Below are 20,498 nucleotides of genomic sequence, written 5' to 3' on the forward strand. Positions count from 1 at the left end.
TCCCTGGAGTTATCCAACCAAGTGTTTTCAGTATCAAATCCCAACCCATGACTTCTGACTTAAAATGCAGATCCCTTTCCACTATGCCTTTCCCTCTCTCACAACAGAAACATGTACATGCAATGCAAGGGATGTGGGTGACCATGTTTTAACTGCTGCCACAAATCTCTACAGCAGAATCTCTGGCACAGTGAGGGAAGGCTTGTCAGGTAATCTGTGTGTCATGACACACTGGCAGCAAGTCATGTAAGCTCCTTTCTGGTAATTATAACATTTCTAGGGGTATTTTTATTTTGAATATATAGACTTGTTCTAAAAATGTGACAATTTATGTTTTAATGCATTCACTTTAACAAGCTCTTTATTTTATATCATTATCTGTGTATTACTAATTTGACTTGTAAAAAGGACTGTCACATGAATAAAACATTATATGCCTACCTGCTCTATGTGGTCAGTACAACAGATAAAGTCTGTGACAAACATAAAATTGAAAACCAATAAAATTTATTCATGATGAACCTTAGAATTTAGTAGTCAATATGCATATAACATGTTGAAAAACTATGCTGATACCACGAATTTCACAAATGTTCTATGCATTTTTAAATTGCATTAATTCAGGTTATAAGACTAGCAAAAATATTTAAATGTCTATTTAAATGTCAAAATAGTTATTTAAAAATTAGGATAATATTATGCAATATATCATTATTTGTAAACTAGTAAAAAACAGAAATGTGGGATGAATAATTAATTATGATGAGACAGGCATAATAAAAAAGTTGGAGTGAAAGTAGAATATTCAAGTAAGCAAGAGAAAGTTATATAATGTTGTGATTCCTAAAACATCAGGAGAGAGAGAAATAAAAGGACATTATTATGACTTTATCTAGACAGTAAATTCACATTGTTTATAAAGTAATTAAATGGGAGAAGCATCTTCTCCATCCCAAATAAGTACTATTATCCTTGCTGCTGTTTTCTTCAATAGTCATTTGTTCAGCTAATTCAGATAATGATTCACTAACATTCTGGAATCCTCAAAGAGTGAGGGATAGCCTTTTCTTAAACTTTTTCATCCTATCAATTGAATGTGGCTTGAAAAAATTCTGAAGAATGAACACAAAAGTGAAGTTATGAATATTTTACTGCTCAAGAAAACAATGTCTTTCTGCATTTCGTGGGAATCTTCAAAATAGGAATATGATGAATATAATCAGGAACTTTTTACTTTGCCAAACATCACAAAATTCAACCTCTTGTTTAAAAAGATGCATTTGCTAATTAATGCTATATGTATTTGGCATTATTAAAATAGCAGAAATTTTGCATAATTAGAATTCATTCAAAATAATGAAATTTAGAAGGATTGGAAATTTTCTTTAAATTTATTTTCTAAAAGATTCCATCCCTACAAATCACAATCACATAGGAACTAGTCAGTAAATATCTTCAGATATAACCATGTGTTAGGAGAGATAAAGAGGAAAGGGAAAAGAATAATCTTTGACATTTTACTATTCCATTTTTATGTATTAGAAAATTTCTCAAAGAAGTTCCCTGGTCCAAGTCAGACAAAAACCAAATAATTAGACTTATAAACAGTATTGCCAATGACATTATCCTCCACATTATAGCATCTCTGAAATCTGGATGGATTTCACAATTAATAGGATGTCAAAATGTAATTGAGAAAAAATACATACATAATGTATTCTTTCTTATACATACATATATGAATGATACAATTCATGGTGCAGTCTTATAAATGAGGAAACAATGTACTTGCTCCCAAATCCATTTTTTCAACAATTTACCCATCACTTCCTTCTGATTTACTTTCTGACTTTCAATGAGCAGGTTTACCAGATCAACATTTGTAGGGAACATTCATCAAGCTTATCTGACAGCAGTCACTGACACCATGGTCTAAGTAAGCCAAACAGTCTGAACGAGAAACTGAGGTAATGGTAAAGTCTTGCCATGGAATGAATGTCTTTGTAGCTGCTGAGGCTGAGTTTGAGCTGAGGGGAGGCCTAGTTCTGACATGCATCACAGAAAGCTGTTATGTGAGCTCACCCACGCTTCATGCTGTGTGCTGGAGCTTACCATTCCCCCAGCCCTTTGTCTCAGACCTGTTGCTGGGCAGAATTGCTTAGGCATGCTTGGTTTGTTTATTTGCACTAAGCAGACCCTCGACATATGGATCACCTATAGGTTGACTCAGTAATACTTTAAGAAGCCTGTTAACCTGATTGGATAATGTGCCTATATATGTCCTGTGTAACCCTAAATAAAATTAGATCCATGCCTTCAGAGCTCAGTCTCTGATGCCTGGGTAAGCGCACTGGGTAAGGCTAAGTAAGGTAGCCATCGTTCATCCTCACTCTCAGCAAACCTGTCTCTGAACGTCTACAACCATTATACCAAAAGCATTATCCTACATAAGAGTAAGGTCCTCATAAACTCCTTTATGCTTAGACTTGGGTTGTGGCTCAGTGGTGGAGTGCTTGCGTGGCATATGTGAGGCACTGGGTTCAAACCTCAGTACCCCATAAAAATAAACCAAATAAAGGAATTATATCTATCTACAACTAATGTTTTTTTAAAAATCTTTCATGCTAAAATAAATGTTTTACAAACCACCTCTGTTTACCTATTTCTGTTTGTGTTTTACTTATTGTCTCATTCTAAGGCTCTATTCTAAGTAGGTGAGTTTGTTGAACAGGTAAACTCTTCATAAGATACTAGTTATGTAATAATTTTTCTTTGCTCAGTGGCTGCATGGAGGGTATCATGTACAAATTTACAAGTAGCAATAATTTTGTTCATTACCATCTCCATGTTATATTTACTATACATTTCAAAGTAAACATTACAAGAAAAATATAAAACCACACACATTAAAATAGCAAGAATTACAATTACACTATAATAAAGACTTCTTTGCTCTTAAGCTGTAAAATAGGAAATGGACTTTGGTGAACTATTGAAAAGACGTCATGCCTTAGCTTGATTTGGTTATAACACCAAAATTACAAGTATATTTTGCTGAATATTTTCTATTACTTTATCTTTTAGATTACTATTCCTCTTTTCAGCTCTATGTAAACTGCAATTAAACTTATCTATTGGGTTCTTAATTTTAGTTACAACATTTTTTCTCTTTCAAAATTTTCTTTTCTATAGATCTCACTTCTCTAGTAAAATTTTCAGTCTCAACATGTATTTGTATAACTAGATTATTTATCATGTTTTAATGCTTCTGTAACTCCCAAGTCTGTTTAATCTGTATAAAGACTATCTTGATGATTTGAACTGTTACTTTTCTTGATTTTTTTTCTCTTAGACTTCCTGTACACTTAGCAATTTTTATTAACTGCCAAGCATTCTATGTGAATGATATTGTGAAATGCCTATAGAGAAAATATACAGATTCTAGAGGCTGTTACCTTCTGCCAAAGAAAATTTAATTCTTTTCTAGAGGGAAGTCAAAGTAGATGAACAGATCAACTCAATTCAATCAGGAACAGAGATTGCTTGAGACTGATTTTGAACAATATTATAAAGATTGACCTGCCTGTGTTTGTACTTACTCTTATGACACAGCCCTTTAATAGATTCCACTATAACATGAGCCAGAACAACAAACTACCAAAAGATCCATCAAACTTCTCCAGTTGCTTTTTGCTTATCTCTTATACCCTACTCAGCTTTTAGCTTTTATCCTTTTTCTCTACACAGCTTAAGATTTAGAAAACACAGGAGGAAACCCAGTACAGAATGTGTCTGTATCCTTCTCTCCTGAATGTTAAATGACTCAGCAGCTCTACAATGCCTCCAAAAGGATTTTAGTTTCCTAGCACTTCTAGTAGTTTCAGCAGAAGCTTTAGTCTTCTACAAGTTACTAAATCATAGGTAAAAATGGAGGTTTTGATGTGGATTTAAAGATAACATAACACAGGTATTTTACCAAGCAAGGAGGTAGTCAATGAAATCAAAAGTTGAGTCCAGAAAGAAACCTTTTAGTATAGGGCTGTCTTAAATTGTATCTCATATCTGACTGTCAAACTTATTGAGCTACCTTCATGGTTAGTCATCAATGTCATTCATTTAAACATACTAGATATTTAAGATGAACCAAGCTATGTCACTCCCATCTCTCTAGTTGAGTCTGAAAAAAGACTTTACCCTAGAGACACTAGAGAGAGTTCCTCTAGCAAGTCAACAATCATGGTAATTTTGTCAACCCCAACAGAGTCATCAAGAAATCTATATTCTACAAAAGTCCTAAGAGCTGGTAGCTCATAACCACCAACTTCTTAGACAGCAAACTTTTTAAACACAGTCATATGGTTATTGATGTCTAACTACATAGACATCATTTCAGAATCTGGGCATACATTTTTATTTTAATTGAGATGTGCCTATTTCAAAATTTTTGAAAACTGGAACCTGCCCATTGTTCATACTTACAAATAGGAATAAAATTAAGAAAGTTTAACAGAAATGATTTATTTCACATACTAACACATCAATTATATATGAATTCAGTTTACATTATAGCATAGAGTCTGGCTATTTGAAACAACAGTCAACAGCCAAAAGTGGCTAATGAGTACCTGAAAGAAGTTAGTACAAAATGAGTTGTGCCATAAATGTGAAATATACATTAAATTTCAAACACTTCATAGGAAAAATATATAAAATAATTCAATAATTGTAATGCATATCATAGAAAAAGAAAATAGAAATGGTAGCTGCTGGGGAAGAAGTGAAATGAGAATTACTGATTACCTCATACAGATCTTCAGTTTTACAACATAAAAAGAATTCTCAGAGACAGATAATAGTGATGGTAGCAAAACAATATGAAGTATTTTCATAATGAAAAACACAATAATGGTTATGTCATTACATACTAAGTGTATTTTTAAAAAACTAAAAGTCCTTAGTTGCCTAGGACAGTAATAAGAATTTATTATCTCACAAAAGTTTAACTTGAATTACATTTTATTTGTTCTACTGATAAGGAAGAAAAAGATACTTTGGATATATTTAAGAAATATGTTACTAAATTAAATCCATCTATAAGAAAACCTTTTAAAAATACATGTTCAAAAGCTTCCTAGAGAAGATGGAAACAGTCCTTTCCATGTATGAGTTTATTTCTGAGTGAAAAATATAAGGGCTGTCTGTTTAGCTAAATATTTCCCAAGAATCAGATCAATAATGTTAGATTGGGATATAGTGTTGGGTAGTGGAATAATGAGTTTCAGATTATCAGATTCAGATATAGCAAAAGTATGAATACTCCATGTAAAAAGGAGGAGGGTGAAAAATAATAATGACAGAAACAGAAAAACCTTCATTTACACTAGTCCCATGGAAATAATTTTGATAGTTGGTATTATTTTATTTTAGATGAAATTATTTTAGACATGCAAGAAAAGCGATTTCTGGATCTACTAATTTAAAGCAAGCAGCTGTATACAGATAACAAAAGCAACAGCTTGTTACAGTCTAGCACACAGCATCCAAAGCAAACAGGCTAGCCCCTGAATATAATTACTTTTTAAGGTTACTGAGACCACAAAATATGTTTCTTACATGAAGATCCATACATTATTTAAAAGTACTCAAATGATGTCTTGATGTGAACCAGGGATATAATGTCTTTAATTATATGGTTCCACTGTGGGGATATGGGGATATTTGGGAGAAAAAATGAAAAATGGAGGGGGTGGAGTGGTCCAAAATAACCACTGAGTGAATTGCACTGCAGCTTTTATTTATGAGATGTCGATGTCTTTATTTTTTTATGCCACAGTGGCTCCAAAATGAAAAACAAATTAAAAAATATATTTTGTTTACAATATATAAACATATAGGTATTGAGACAGCATGAGAATTTTTGAACTACATAAATAATTTCAGTATTGATACATGGAACTGGGTATCACTAAACAATACATAGTGCAGAAGACATTTCTAACACAGCTTTCTGACAGTTCTTAAAGAGATTGACAAATATAATATAGCACAAATGTGATTCAGTAAATATGGCACTACAAAATTTCTTAACTGAAAGTTTTAAATATTTTACATGAGTACAAATTAATTTTAATTTCTTGTGTTATTTAAACATACTCCTTTATGTGGTATATTAGAACATTCTAACTCTGTTTGCAAGAAAATCACACTATAGATTTGCTTTGTTTTTTATTCCCCTTCAACAATTGAAGACTGAACGATACTAAATATTATGGCACTGCTTACTTGGACAGAGTATGCCATCCAAATTCTCTTTGATAAACAATAATGAATGCTGCTTTCTCTTATAAAATAATCACACATGCTTCATTACTTGTAACATGCATGTGTTAAGATAAACTATTACTCAAAACATTCACATGTCATATCTTATCAGAATAATAAAATATATTAAGATCATATGTAGAATTAAATAATACAGGAAAGATGACTGCAAATAAGAAAACATACAATTTTAATGGTAATCATTCTGAAATAGTCTATTATTATTTTACAAGATAGTTACCAAAGTGAGGATATATTCTTTCATAAATATTTCAGCTTCCTATTTCCTCTGCAAAATTTTGAATACTTGATGAGTATTCATTTAGTGCACAGGGACATTAAAATATTCATGTTGTGACTCCTATAGTATATAAGCTTGCTCGATTGCTTTAAAAACATTTTTCTTGGATATATCCTTAACTTTCTCTCCCTAAAGAAACTCATCAAAAATAGAATAAGCCTTTTCAAAATGAAAGATGATATCAAATTTACAACACTGTCAAGTAATTTACACATAACAGTTAATTATTTCCAGGCTACTTAATTCATTTTCCTGATCCTCAATAGCACAGCAAAAGGCACATTAGAATATCTTTTGAAAATGATCTTCAGATCTCACCACTCAAGGAAGCACATTTGGGGTTCCTTGATAAATGGTCTGAAAAGGTTCTCATGTGATCTTTTCCTTCTCTTTGACATTGGGACATACCATTTCAGTAGTCTACACTTGACCTGACAACTGAAAAACAACATACACTGCATGGCAGGTGCTGGCCATGGACATGGTGGAGTTTAGCAAGGGTAACTGAGGGGAAGCCCCAGGAAATGTGCTAAGGAAAGGAAACCATGCTGCTGTGTTGAGGCAGATTTCAAGAGATGGAACATCTGGCAGAGTGCATTGAGCAAAAATTAAGATGGGTTTATATGGGAAAAATATATAATTAGAAAAATAGGAAGAATTTAGGGTGATGGACAGGACATTAGAACATAGTGCCATGAACTTTTGAGTGGCATGTGTGTTTAATTTTCACAAGAAGGTTCATAAATTTTCACAGCATTTTAATACAAAAAGAGAGCTCGAAAAATGTGTTTCTTAGTGTGTATGAGTCTCTTCATCCCTATCTCCAGCATATACAAAGAGACAATTATACACTGTAGACAAAGGAACAAAAGGAATCCTACCTGAGGACACTAAAGAAGGACTAAGTCAGGACAGAGAATAGAGGTCTATTTAACACTTTGAAAAAAGCAATGTCATGGCACTGGAATGGGCACAGGTTTTTCTTCCTCTTTTTGCTTGAGTAGAGGCTACAGGGTGGAGAGGGGCAAAAATATTTGTAAAGAAACCTGTAACCTGGGTTCATGAAGACCCAAAAACCAGATAATTAATCCCCAGATCATGGAAAATGAGAGGTAATGCCATAAAGAAGAAACCCTGATAGTGGGGACCCTAATTTTGTGGATACCTTCTGCCCACATCTCTAATGACTAAGAAGATGTGTGTGGGCAGATTGGAAACAAATTAAAGCTAACAGAACTGAGATCTGAAGATCCATGAGGAGGAAGTTTCTGATGACTGACTGAATAACAATTTTAGGAATCTAAGCTGTTGAGCATAAGTCATGAACAAAACATGCCACATGTTTCTGTGCATGTTTTGGGGATGTACATAAAACAGATGATCCAAGGAACCGAAAATTACCTTATAAAAACAAATTAAAAATGAGAAATAACTCAAAATGATAGAAAATGAAAATCATATCTCAATAATAACATTGAATGCAAATGCCATAACTCATCAATCAAAAGACATTGTCTGTAAGATTGGATTAAAAAGGAAGACCCAACAATATGCTATCTCCAAAAGACTCTCCTCATAAGCAAAGACATTCACAAGTTAAGGTATAAGGATGGAAAACAAATATCATTCACTTGGAACTCATATACGAGGAGGCTTTAATATCCTTATATCAGATAGAGTGGACCTGAAGTAAAAGTTAATCAAAAGGAATACAGAATGTCATGTCATACTGCTTAAGGGAATTATACATCAATAAGACATACCATTTATAAATATAAATGCCTCCCAATTGGAGCATGTCCATATATCAAACCTTTATCAATTTCAAGAATCAAATAATACAAAATACAATAATACTGGATGATTTTAATATATCCCAATCAACAACTGATAGATCCTCCAACCAAAAACTAAATAAAGAAATTTTAGTAGTAAACAATACAATTAACAATTCAGACATAACTGACCTATAGCATATTTCATCCATTAGTGACTGAATACATTTTTTTCTCAATAGCACATTTTCTCTTCACTAAAATAGATCATATTTTAAACCACAAACAACTCTGAGTAAATGCAAACTATAGCTCCAAAACCTTGGATTATATCAGATCATAAAAGAAAGAAATGAGAAATCAATAATAAAAAAAGAGAGGCTACCCTGACAACTGGACAATAAATACACATTATTGAATAGCTAATGGATAGCTGAAGAAATCAGGGATGAAATTAAAAAATACATAGAGGTAAATTAGAATAGTGACATAGCATATCACAATTACCGAGACACTAGGAAGAAACTTCTAAGAGGAAAGATAATTGCACTGTGTTCATTTGAAAAAAAAAGAATAAAAAATTCCAACTAAATAACCTAAAATTACATCACAAACCTAAGAAAAGAAAAAATCTATACCAAAACAGTAGAAGACAGAAAATAATTAAAATCAGTGCCAAAATCAATGAAATTTAAACAGAAATTTCAAACAGTCAATGAAACAAAAAGTTGCTTCTTTGAAAAATTAATAAAATTAATAAACAGCCAACCTAATGAAGAAAAGAAGAGAAAACTCAAATTACTAAAATTTATGAAGAAAATGAAATAGCACCACAGACACTACTGAAATGCAGATGATATAAACTATTGTAAAAATCTATAATTTAATAAAATAGAAAATCACAAAGAGATCAACAAATTTCTAGAGAAATATGACCTACACAATTTAATGTAGGAGGACACAAAAAATTAAAACACACCAATTTCAAGCAATGAAATAGAAGATGCCATCAAAAGTGTACCACACGCACATACACACAAAACCCAGGACAAAATAGATTTTCATCCAAGTCCTTCCAGACCTTCAAAGAACAATTTACCCAATATTTCTGAAATTATTCCATGAAACAAAAAAGGGGGAAACACTTCAATACTCATTCTGTGGTTCTATTTTCACCCTGATACCAAAACCAGACAAAGATTCATCAAGAAAAGAAAACTTTAGACTAATATCCCTGATGAATATAGATGCAAAAATTCTAAAGAAAATACTGAAAAATTCCATACAAAATCATATTAAAAATGATAGAGTACCATGATCAAGTGAGTTTCATGCCAGGAATGCAAGGATGGTCCAACGTATGTAAATCAATAACATAATTCATCTCATTAATAGATTAAACACAATAATCACATGATTATCACAACAAAGAAAAAGCATTTGACAAAATTCAGCATCCACTGATTGCTCTATAAACTAAATAAATTAGTGAGAGTCAGAACATTCCTCAATATTGTAAGTGCTACATATGCTGAACCCAAGACCACTATAATTCGAAATGGGTAAAATTTTAAAGTTTTCTTGCTAGAAACTGGAACAAGAGAGGGATGCCCTTTTTTACCACTTCTATTCAACTTAGTACTTACAAGCCTCACTGGAGCAATTCAACAAAAGAAAGATATTAAAGTGATATAAATAGGAAAATAAGACCTTAAATTATCTCTATTTGACAATGACATGATTCTATATTTAGAAGACCCAAAAACTCCACCAGAAGCTTTCTAGAATTCATTAACAGAGTATGCAAATTAACAGGATATAAAATTAATACCAATAAACCAATTGTATTCCTATTGATGAAACAGCTGAAATAAAATTATGAAACTCTCCCATTCATAACAGGCTCAAAAAATGCTCAAGTATCAATCTAACAAAAGAGGTGAATGATCCCTACAATGAAAATTACAGAACATTAAAAAAAATAATTGAAGAAAGACCTTAGAAGATTGAAAGATCTCCCATGTTCTTGGATAGGCAGAAATAATATGTCAAAATGGTCATACTACCAAAAGCATTACAGAGGTTTAACTCAATTCCTATAAAAATTTCAATGATTTTCTTCATAGAAATAGAAAAGTTTATCCTGAAATTTATTTGGGAAAACAAGTGGACCTGAATAACTAAAACAATCCTTATTAGAAAAGTGAAGCAGGAGGCAACACAATATTATGCCTTAAGTTATACTACAGAGCTATAGTAACAAAAACAGCAAGCTATTGGCACCAAAACAAACATGAAGACAAACAGGACAGAAAACACAGAAAAAAACCTACATGTATGCAGTTAACTCATTCTAGAAAAAGGTGCCAAAATACATGACTCTTCAGCACATGATGCTGGGTATATTGGAAATCCATGTAGAGTAGAGTAAAAATTATCCCCTATTTTTCAGACTGCACAAAACTCAACCCACTTTAATTCATGGACCTAGACATTGGAAGAGATTGTTTACCTTGTAGAAAAAAAGTAGAGGGCAAATTGTCCACCATTTTAGCATAGGAACTGACATCCTGAACAAGATTTCTAAAGCACAAAATGTAAAATCAAGGATCAATAAATGCATGGCATCAAAAAATATTCTTCAAAGAAAAGAAAATGAGAAAATGAACAGAATGCCTGCAGAATGGGAGAAATCTTTGCCACCTGCACTTCAGGTGGAGCATTAAACTCTAGGATACATAAAGAACTCAAAAAACTTACACACACACACTCACACACACACACATTCACACACACACACACACACACACACACACACACACACAATAACCCAACCATTAAATGGGCAAAGGAATTTAGCAGGCACTTTACAAAAAATCCTGAAAGATATAAATAAATAAATAAAAATAATTGTTACATATTATGACCCCAATATGAAAACAAAAACTGAACACAGAAATCAGTGTAACACAGGAAATAGTTAAAAGCAGAGCCAAAAAGTTGGTTCTCTGAAAAAATAAGTAAAATTTATTAACACTTAATGAAACTAGCCAAGAGAGAGAAAAATTAATTTATTACTATCCGTGATGAAAAGGGAAATATCACTACAGGTACTACTGAAATATAGGGTAATTGAAAGCTATTTTGAGAACTTATATTCCAATAGATAGAAAATTTTGAAGACATTGATAAATTGCTAAAGACATATGACACACCACTAATTGATCCAGGATTATATAAAAAAAGTGAAGAGATCAATTTCAAGTAATGAAATTGAAGATGTCATCAAAGGACTACCAACTAAGAAAACCCCAGGACCAGATGGATTCTCAAGTAACATCAGTCTTTTAAGAATTCATATCAAAATTCCTTAAATTATTCTACAAAAAAGAATAGAAGGAAACTCCTTGAAACACATTCTATGTAGTTTTTATCACCCTGATATGAAAATCAGACAAAGACATATTAAGGAAAGAAAACTTTACACCAATATTCTTGATGAACATAGATGAAGAATTCTCAATAAAATACTGTCAAATTATATTAAAAAATTAAAAAGGTATGCACATGGCCAAATGGAGTTCTTCCCAGGGCTGCAAGGTTCTTTTAACATATGGAAACCAATAAACATTATCCATCACATCAGTAGACTTAAAGACAGGAATCACATGATTACCTCAATAGCTTCAGGAAAAGCCTTTGGTAAAGTGCATAATATATTTGTGATCAAAACACTAGAAAAACTAGGGATAGAAGGAAAATAGCAAAATATTGTAAAAACTATATACACCAACCCCACAGTCAAAAGTTTCTAAACAGAGAATAACTGAAAAAAAATCCCTCTGAAAAGAGAAACAAGAAAAGTATACCCACTTTTACAATCTATTCATCATAGTCCTAGAATACCTACTCAAAACAATTAGGTAAAAGAAAGAAATTGAAGAAACACAGTTAGAAAAAGAAGTGCTAAACCTATCCCTGTTTACTTCCAGTATGATCCTAGATTTACAAGACACCCAAAATCCACCAGAAACCTTGTAGAACTCATAAATTAATTGAGAAAATTATCAGGATTCAAAATTTACATTCATTAATCAATTGTATACCTATACTGCAAGAAAAATCAGCTGAATGATAAATTAAGAAAATTAACCCATTCACAATAACCCCTCAAATATAAATAAATACAATACTTGGGAACAATCTATCAAAAGAAGTGAAAGACCTCAATAGTGAAGAAAAAAAAAAAAACCACTATATAAAGAATCTGAGGAAAGCCTCAAAAGATGGAAGAACCCATCATGTTATTGGACAGGCAGACTTATTATTGCCAAGATGGCCATAGTACCTAAAGCACTATAGAGACACAGTGGAAATTCCATCAAAATTCCAATGACCTTCTTCATGGAAATAAAAAAAAAGCAGTCATAAAATTCAATTGTAAAAATAAAAATTCCAGAATAGCTAAAGCAATCCTTAGCAAGAAAAGTAAAGCAAGAGGTATAATATTACCAGACTTTACACTCTAGAGCTATAGTAACAAAACAGCATGGTATTCACACCAAAAGAGGCAAGAAGACTAACAGAGTAGAATAGAAGGCACAGAGACAAACCCACATGAATATAGTTATCTCATACTAAACAAAGACACCAAAAACATACATTGGAGAAAAGATAGCCTCTTCAACAAATGGTGCTGGAAAAATTGGAAATCCATATGTAATATATTGAAAGTTAACCCTATCTTTCACCCTACAGAAAACTCAACTCAATATGTATCAAGGGCAAAGTATTGGATCAGCAATGCTGCACACACTGAAAAAAATTGTCAGACCAACAATGCAACATCTTGGTATAGAAATTGACTCCTCAGAAAGATACTTAAAATGTAAAAAATAAAGTCAAAAGGCAAGTGTTGGGGATATAGCTTATTTGGAAGAGTGCTTGCCTACTTAGCACAAGGCCCTAGGTTCAATCCCCGGTACTGAAAAAAAAAAAAAAATCAAGACAATAAATGTGATGACATCAAACAAAAGCTTCTTCATAGCAAAAGACACAATCAAGAGCATGGAGAGAAAACCTATACATTGGGAATAAAAACCTTCACTCTCTGCTCCTCAGATGAGTTCTAATTTCCAGGACAAACAATAATTCAAAGCTCAGTGTAAAAAAAATAAATAAATGGGAAAAGGAATTGAAGAGACACTTTATAGAAGAGGAAATACAAATGGGAAACAAATATGTGAAAAAATGTTCAACGTCTCTTGCTATTAGAATAATGAAAATTGAAACCACACTGGGATTTCACATCACATAGAATGGCCATTTTCAAGAATACAAGTAACAGTAAAGTTTGTGAGTTCATGAGCACATGGGTAACAAGGTTCACTCATACACTGATGGTGGAACTATAATTCTTGTTACCACCCTGAAAAGCAGTATAGATATACTCAAAAACTATGAGTGGAGCCACCATTTGACCAAGTTATCCCACTCCTCAGTACACAAAGTAGTAAAAATTAGCATACTAAAATAATGTACCCACATGAATGTTTAAAGCAGCTCACTTTGCAATAGCTAAGCTATGGAATCAACTGGGTTGCCCTTCAACAGATGAATGAATATAGAAAATGTGGTATATATATATACCCTGGAATATTACTTGGGAATAAAAAAGAATGACATGAAAAACAATGACTTCATGGCATTTGACAGTCAATAGAAGGATTTGAGACTGAATCCATGTTAGTGCTGATAGCATTCAGTTTAAATAGGGGAATTTACCACCTACTCTCCCACTATCACTAGGACCCTAGGGTTAAAAGTAACAGAGCGCATGTAGAGACTCTGGTTAATTTTGATGCATGTCCTCAATACAAGCACTGTGGAAGTCAGAAAAGCATATGTTGTTTTCATGTTTACCACAAATCTTGGAATTATTGGACTGTGCTTTCTAAGGTAAATAAATAAATAAATAAATAAACTTTCATTTCAAGAAGCCACACCTAAAGAAGAATCCAGTGACATTAGGCATGTTGCAGGTTGGTGGTGGGTAGAAGCAAGTCCAGAAATAAAATGCTCTTGACAATTTGCCAATGCCTGTCCTACAAGTTTCCTGTTCAGTAAGTCCAATCCCATATTCAGATAAACTTGACCCACTCCTTATTTGAAAATCTGGTTTTGCCCATGTTGGGGCTTCACTTTTGCCTTTTAGCAGAGCTGTTTTTGTTTATATATGTGATTTTGCGATGCAGTCTTTATTTTGAGAGCTGGGTTCCATGCTGCATCTTCCAAATTCAACTCGTTTGAAATGTAGTTCATGGGTATAAGTACTGTGTTTTAAAGAAAGCCTTTTCTCATGGTTCTGTGCCAGAAAATTATGAATCAGCATATGTAGAATAAGCTGTCCCTTCAGAGCAATAAGAAAGTGCCATGAACTTGCAAGGGCTTTGAGGTCCTTGCAAGGGGAATTAGGTTCTGCAATGTTGGCTGCTTAGAGGATGACCTGACAAGTACTACTTCCTCTATTTATAAAGTATGTTGAACCTGAAGATGTGTCATGGAATTTGAGGGTATACTATGATGACATACTACTATTAGAATATCTGTTTATTGATGAAAGCTTTCAGCACCAACATCCTTCTGCTATTAGTGCCAACAAATTGTCCTTGCTCTCTCTATTTGAATATTCATCTAGGAAGGTTTTTATCATAGCCCTTTCAGCACAGTGCATGTTCCTATCTAGAGTTATGCCATGTGATGCTGTGTTCCTCATGACATCAGAAGGCTCTTATAATACCCACTGGCTTGTAGGTGGCATCTTCCTGGGGCTGCTAAGAGGACTGGTGGAAATATTCCACAGGGCCTTGTGCCAGGCAGGCTTTAGTCTGCTCAGGAGAACGAACACATATGTGAAGACAGATAGGCCAGACATTTCTGTATCTTGTAGTGAGTGTAGTTGGCTTTGAATTTCCAATCAGATAAATATCAGTGTAGCCTAGTTGTAAGGCTACAGCCAAGGAGGTGTGGCCTTGCAGGTGCAGTGACCACAGAATATCTCTACTGGCATGTCACCACCATCCTATTGTCCGTCCAACATGCTGACTGAATGACTCCCAGGACTCCATATTAGCCTTCAGAAGAGGCACCCACCTTCAACTTGAAGACCCACTTCCCAGTTTCCAGCTGTCACCTGGCTGAACTTTCTAGGAAAAAAGGAGCAACCCTCAGGATTGGGTGTGAAGTGTCCCAATTCAAAGATGACCTAAACCACCATGCTAACTGCATACTCCACTGCCCTAAGCCCTCACCACCCATAATTCGGTGTGGTTCTAGGGCCCTAGGCTAGTTTCCTGAACTAGGATATTCTGACTGTGCCCAGTATTGGAGGAGCGGGATGGGAAGGAAACAGCGCTGGAGCCAATGCTCAGCTTGGTGATCCACGTGTCTCCAAACACACCTCCACCCAACCAGGCCCACTGGAACTTGTAGGGGATAATTGCCCTCTGTATTGATCCCTGGTGTGTCCAAACAAGTGCGGGGTCACCTAGCAGTCTTGCAGCTTAGTGTGAGCTGTCAGGCTTCAGAGGAGAACCTTGTCTTACCTGGTCCTGGAGGGATGCACTGACCATGGGGATGTGCTCTTGTGGATGAAGAGGTTCACACTTTGGAAAACCTCAGTTCCCAGGCACTTGCTCCCTTTTTCTTGCCTCTGAGCATCACAACTGATCTGGTGTTTGTTTCAATCTTGGTGTGAAGTGGCCAGAAGTGGAATCTTCTCTGGTTGCCATGGGAACCGTGATGCCATCATGCTGTCAGTCTGTTTCTCTGTGACCTCAGGCTGATTCTGTGGTGTGGGCACCAGGTCACTGGAGCCACTGCTCAAACTCCATATTACACAAGGCTCAGAAAAACCCTCTATGGAGAGAAACCAACTGTTCTCCAACTGGAGCCTGGAATCACCAAGCAATTCCCACCCAAACTGCCCAATGCCTGCCTCTTCCACCAGGATAACAAGAGCTCTCCCATTTTTGCTATCATGTCACAGAAGCACTGGTAACCAAGTGAGGCATTGTTCTCAGTGCAACTATATGGAACTGAATCATTGAGTGATCAGGGATATGAATTCAGCCCTTATCCTACTCTAATCATTCTTGAGAGTAAAAGCTACAAACATACCGAGAGGAAGATTGAAATTGGATGAGGAATGTTTCCTTTCTTCCAGCAAATATGGGTTCTGGGAACCCAGACCATGAAAGCCATCACCACTTGCTTCGCCTGTTTATATTTTCTGACATCTTCTGACTAAGTTGGTGAGGAATTTCATCATTGAAAGAAACAGGCCTTTCCCACGACAAACGCCATCCTCTAACTCACTTTTACCCCTATGATAGGCAAGATCCACAATCATCATTGGCTCATGCATTTTGCACAGCACTCTGCTGGTCAGAATTTCCCAAAGTAAAGGGCCAAAAGGAAATTGAAAGAAAAACAAAACAAAAAAAAAAAATCAAGGAAATTGTCAGACTATTGTGAATTTAATGTCTGGGGATGCAATGCCTAATGATCGTCAATATCTCCTTTAAAACTAACAAACTGAGCATATTCTAATACCCACAAAGACGTGCCTTTTCTAGTGCCCTGTCCTCCGTGGATCATAGATATAATTTTCTGCACAGGGATCAGCTATAACTGGTTTCCTCCTTAAGTAAAGATGGGATATTTCTTTCCCTTAAGACATACCCCTAGATTGTATGTCTTGAGATGCAAAAAGGGTCATTTGCAAGATTGTTGTGAAAAGGACAATTAAGAATTCCTTAGTCATTGATTGGCTTTGTCTAGGGTTGCTTCTTTGCATAGAACTTCACAGACACAGAACCTCAGGGGATCAAGTCATGTAACTTAAAGGAGCTCATTCTGTGGTGACATTATAGACCATCACTTACAGTACTACCATTGCAAGCAGAACGGCCAGGGTTCAAATCCCCAGCACTGTGGGACTGTGGGGGTGGGACACAAGAAAAAACACTTCTGCAGGTTCCAATCTTCCAGCCTCTCAAACTATTTCTGTGTTCTCCTCTGTTATTCAGCGAAATTGACACTGTTCAATATCTACTCTTTTCACCTGAAAGCAATTTCTATTGACACCTTTCAACCTGGAGCACTGAATCCCCAGCCACCTGCAGAGCTTAAGGGTATGTGTTTCTTCACATCTTCCAATTCTCCTTAGTTCAACATTACATCTCACATGTGACTATGCTATCCCCATCTTTTCCCAGCAACCTCTCCAGATAGGCAACGTGTACCATGTTTCAGTGGCATGAAATTCAAAATGACACCTTACTAGTCCTTGCCAATTTTGAGACTTTATGGACAAAATCCCACAGTGCCAATGAAGTGGACTTCCACACCTGAGCACTTTCCTTATGAAACACAAGGTCTACTGGAAAACCAACATGTGAAGCCAAAACAGCCCGTCCTGGTCCTGATTTTTCTAGTCAGTTTTACTTTCCATTGGCTTACTTATGACTTGATGAAAAATAGAAAGATTTGGGACTGAATCCATGCTAGTACTGATAGCATTCAGTTTAAATGGGGGAATTTACCACCTACTCTCCCACTATCACAAGGACCCCAGGGTTAAAATAACAGAGCACATGTAGAGACTCTGGTTAATTTTGATGCATATCCTCAATACAAGCACTGTGGAAGTCAGAAAAGCATATGTTGTTCTCACGTTTACCACAAATCTTGGAATTATCGAACTGTGCTTTTTAAGGTAAAAAAATTAATAAATAAATAAACTTTCATTTCAAGAAGCCACACCTAAAGAAGAATCCAGTGACATTAGGCATGTTGCAGGTTGGTGTTGGATAGAAGCTAGTCCAGAAATAAAATGCTCTTGAAAATTTGCCTATGCCTGTCCTACAAGTTTCCTGTTCAGTAAGTCCAATCCCATATTCAGATAAACTTGACCCACTCCTTATTTGAAAATTTGGTTTTGCCCATGTTGGGGCTTCAATTTTGCCTTTTAGCAGAGCTGTTTCTGTTTCTGTTTCTGTGATATTGCGATGCAGTCTTTCTTTTGAGAGGTGGGTTCTCTGCTACATACTTCAAATTTTACCTCTATGAATTGCAGTTCATGGGTATAAGTGCTGTGTTTTGAAGAATGCCTTTTCTCTTCTTTCTGTGCCAGAAAATTATGAATCAGCATATGTAGAATTGAAAGAATGGACATTTTTTTAAGCTGTCTGTTTTATCTCAACTCCCTAAGGTTTCCCTCCCAGTGATGGGAACAAAGCCCTTAAAGCTGTTCCAGGAAACAGCCCCAAACAGAGAGTAAAAGGGTAAATTGAGCCAGATAGCCAGAGAGTGCTCAAACAGTAGGATTACCAGAAACTATTGACCAGAATCTACGCCCTGTTGTAAAACATTGTGAAACATGTTGTATGTTATCAGCAAACCCAGACCCCCTTTGAAATTTCCCGGCAGCTTTGTTCCCCTTTTTCCTTTCATGTGCGACCCCTCCCAATGTGTGGTCTCTGCCTTTATAAACCTGCAAGATTTTCTGCTAGGAACTCGACTCCTGGACTCCTGCGTGAGTCATGAGTCTGGTCCCAGCGCGCTCGAATAAACACCTCTTGTGGTTTGCATCAAGTGACGCCTCCTGCGGTTGATTGGGGTTGCCGTCGATCCATGGGACAGAGTTGGGGTTTCCTTTTTGGGGGCCTTACAGAATCAGCTGTCCCTTGAAATCAACAAGAAACTGCCACAAATTTGCAAGGGCTTTGAGGTCCCTGCAAGGGGAAGTAGGATCTGTAATGATGGCTGCTTAGAGGATGACCTGACAAGTACTACTTCCTCTATTTTTAGAGTATGTTGAACCTGAAGATGTGTTGTGGAATTTGAGGGTAGACAATTTTGGCCTACTTGTATTAGAATGTCTCTTCATTGAAGAAGGCTTTCAGCACCAACATCCTACTGCTTTTGGTGACAACAAAATAGCCTTGCTCTCCCTATTTGAATATTCATCTTTTGAAGGTTTTCATCACAGCCCTTTCAGCCCAGTGCATGTTCTTATCTATAGTTATGCCATGTGGTGCTGTGTTCCTCATGCCATGAGCCGGCTCTTATATGATCCACTGGCTTGCAGGTGGCATCTTCCTGGGGCTGCTAAGAGGACTTGGTGGAAATTTTCCACAGGGCCTTGTGCGAGGCAGGCTCTAGTCTTCTCAGGAGAATGAACACATATGTGAAGACAGGCCAGACATTTCTGCATTTTGAGGTGTGTGTAGGTGGCCCTTGAATTTTCAAATAGGTAAACATCTGAGTGCAGCCTAGTTGTAAGTCCACAGCCAAGGAAGTGTGGCCTTGCAGGTGTAGTGAGCACAGAATATCTCTCCTGGCATTTCAGCACCATTGTATCTTCCATCCAACATGCTGACTGAATGACTCCCACCACTGCATACTAGCCTTCAAAAGAGGCACCCACTTTCATCTAGAAGACCCACTTCCCAGTTTACAGCTGTCACCTGGCTGAACCTTTTAGGAAAAAAGGAGCAACCCTCAGGATTGGGTGTGAAGTGTCCCAAATTCAAAGATGACCTAAGATACCATGCTCACTGCAGGCTTCACTATCCTAAGCTCTCACCAGCCATAATTCGGTGTGGTTGCTAGGGCCCTAGGCTAGTTTCCTGAACTAGGATATTCCAGGTGTGCCCAGTACTAGAGGAGCGGGATGGGAAGGAAACAGCGCTGGAACCAGTGCTCAGCTTGGTGATCCATGTGTCCCCAAGCACACCTCCACCCAACCAGGCCCACTGGAACTGGTGGGGGATAATTGCCCTCTGTCATTGTACCTGGTGCAGCCAAACGAGTGCAGTGACACCTAGCGGCTTTTCAGCTTAGTGTGAGCTGTCAGGCTTCAGAGGAGTACCTTGTCCTGCCTGGTCCAGGAGGGATCCACGAACCACGGGGCTGTGCTCTCCTGGATGAAGAGAAACTGGAAAACCTCAGTTCCCTGGCACTCAGTCCCTTCTTCTTGCCTGTGACCATCACAACTGAGCTGGTGCTTGTTTTCAGTCTTGGTGTGAGGTGGCCAG

At 36.0% G+C, this 20,498-nt stretch overlaps 1 pseudogene across 1 annotated transcript in view; it reads right to left on the bottom strand.

Annotated features, from left to right (window-relative positions):
- Positions 1-1,082, bottom strand: part of LOC306647162 (cyclin-dependent kinase 17-like) — a 1,195,982-nt pseudogene extending 1,194,900 nt beyond the window's left edge. Inside the window, exon 1 of the transcript in view lies at positions 965-1,082. The product of the transcript in view is annotated as a cyclin-dependent kinase 17-like (transcript). The remainder of the gene's footprint in view (positions 1-964) is intronic.
- Positions 1,083-20,498: the final 19,416 nt, after the last annotated feature.

This window comes from Sciurus vulgaris (genome assembly GCF_902686455.1).
Source record: "Sciurus vulgaris genome assembly, chromosome: 16".
In the NCBI taxonomy this organism is placed as follows: Eukaryota; Metazoa; Chordata; class Mammalia; order Rodentia; family Sciuridae; genus Sciurus; species Sciurus vulgaris.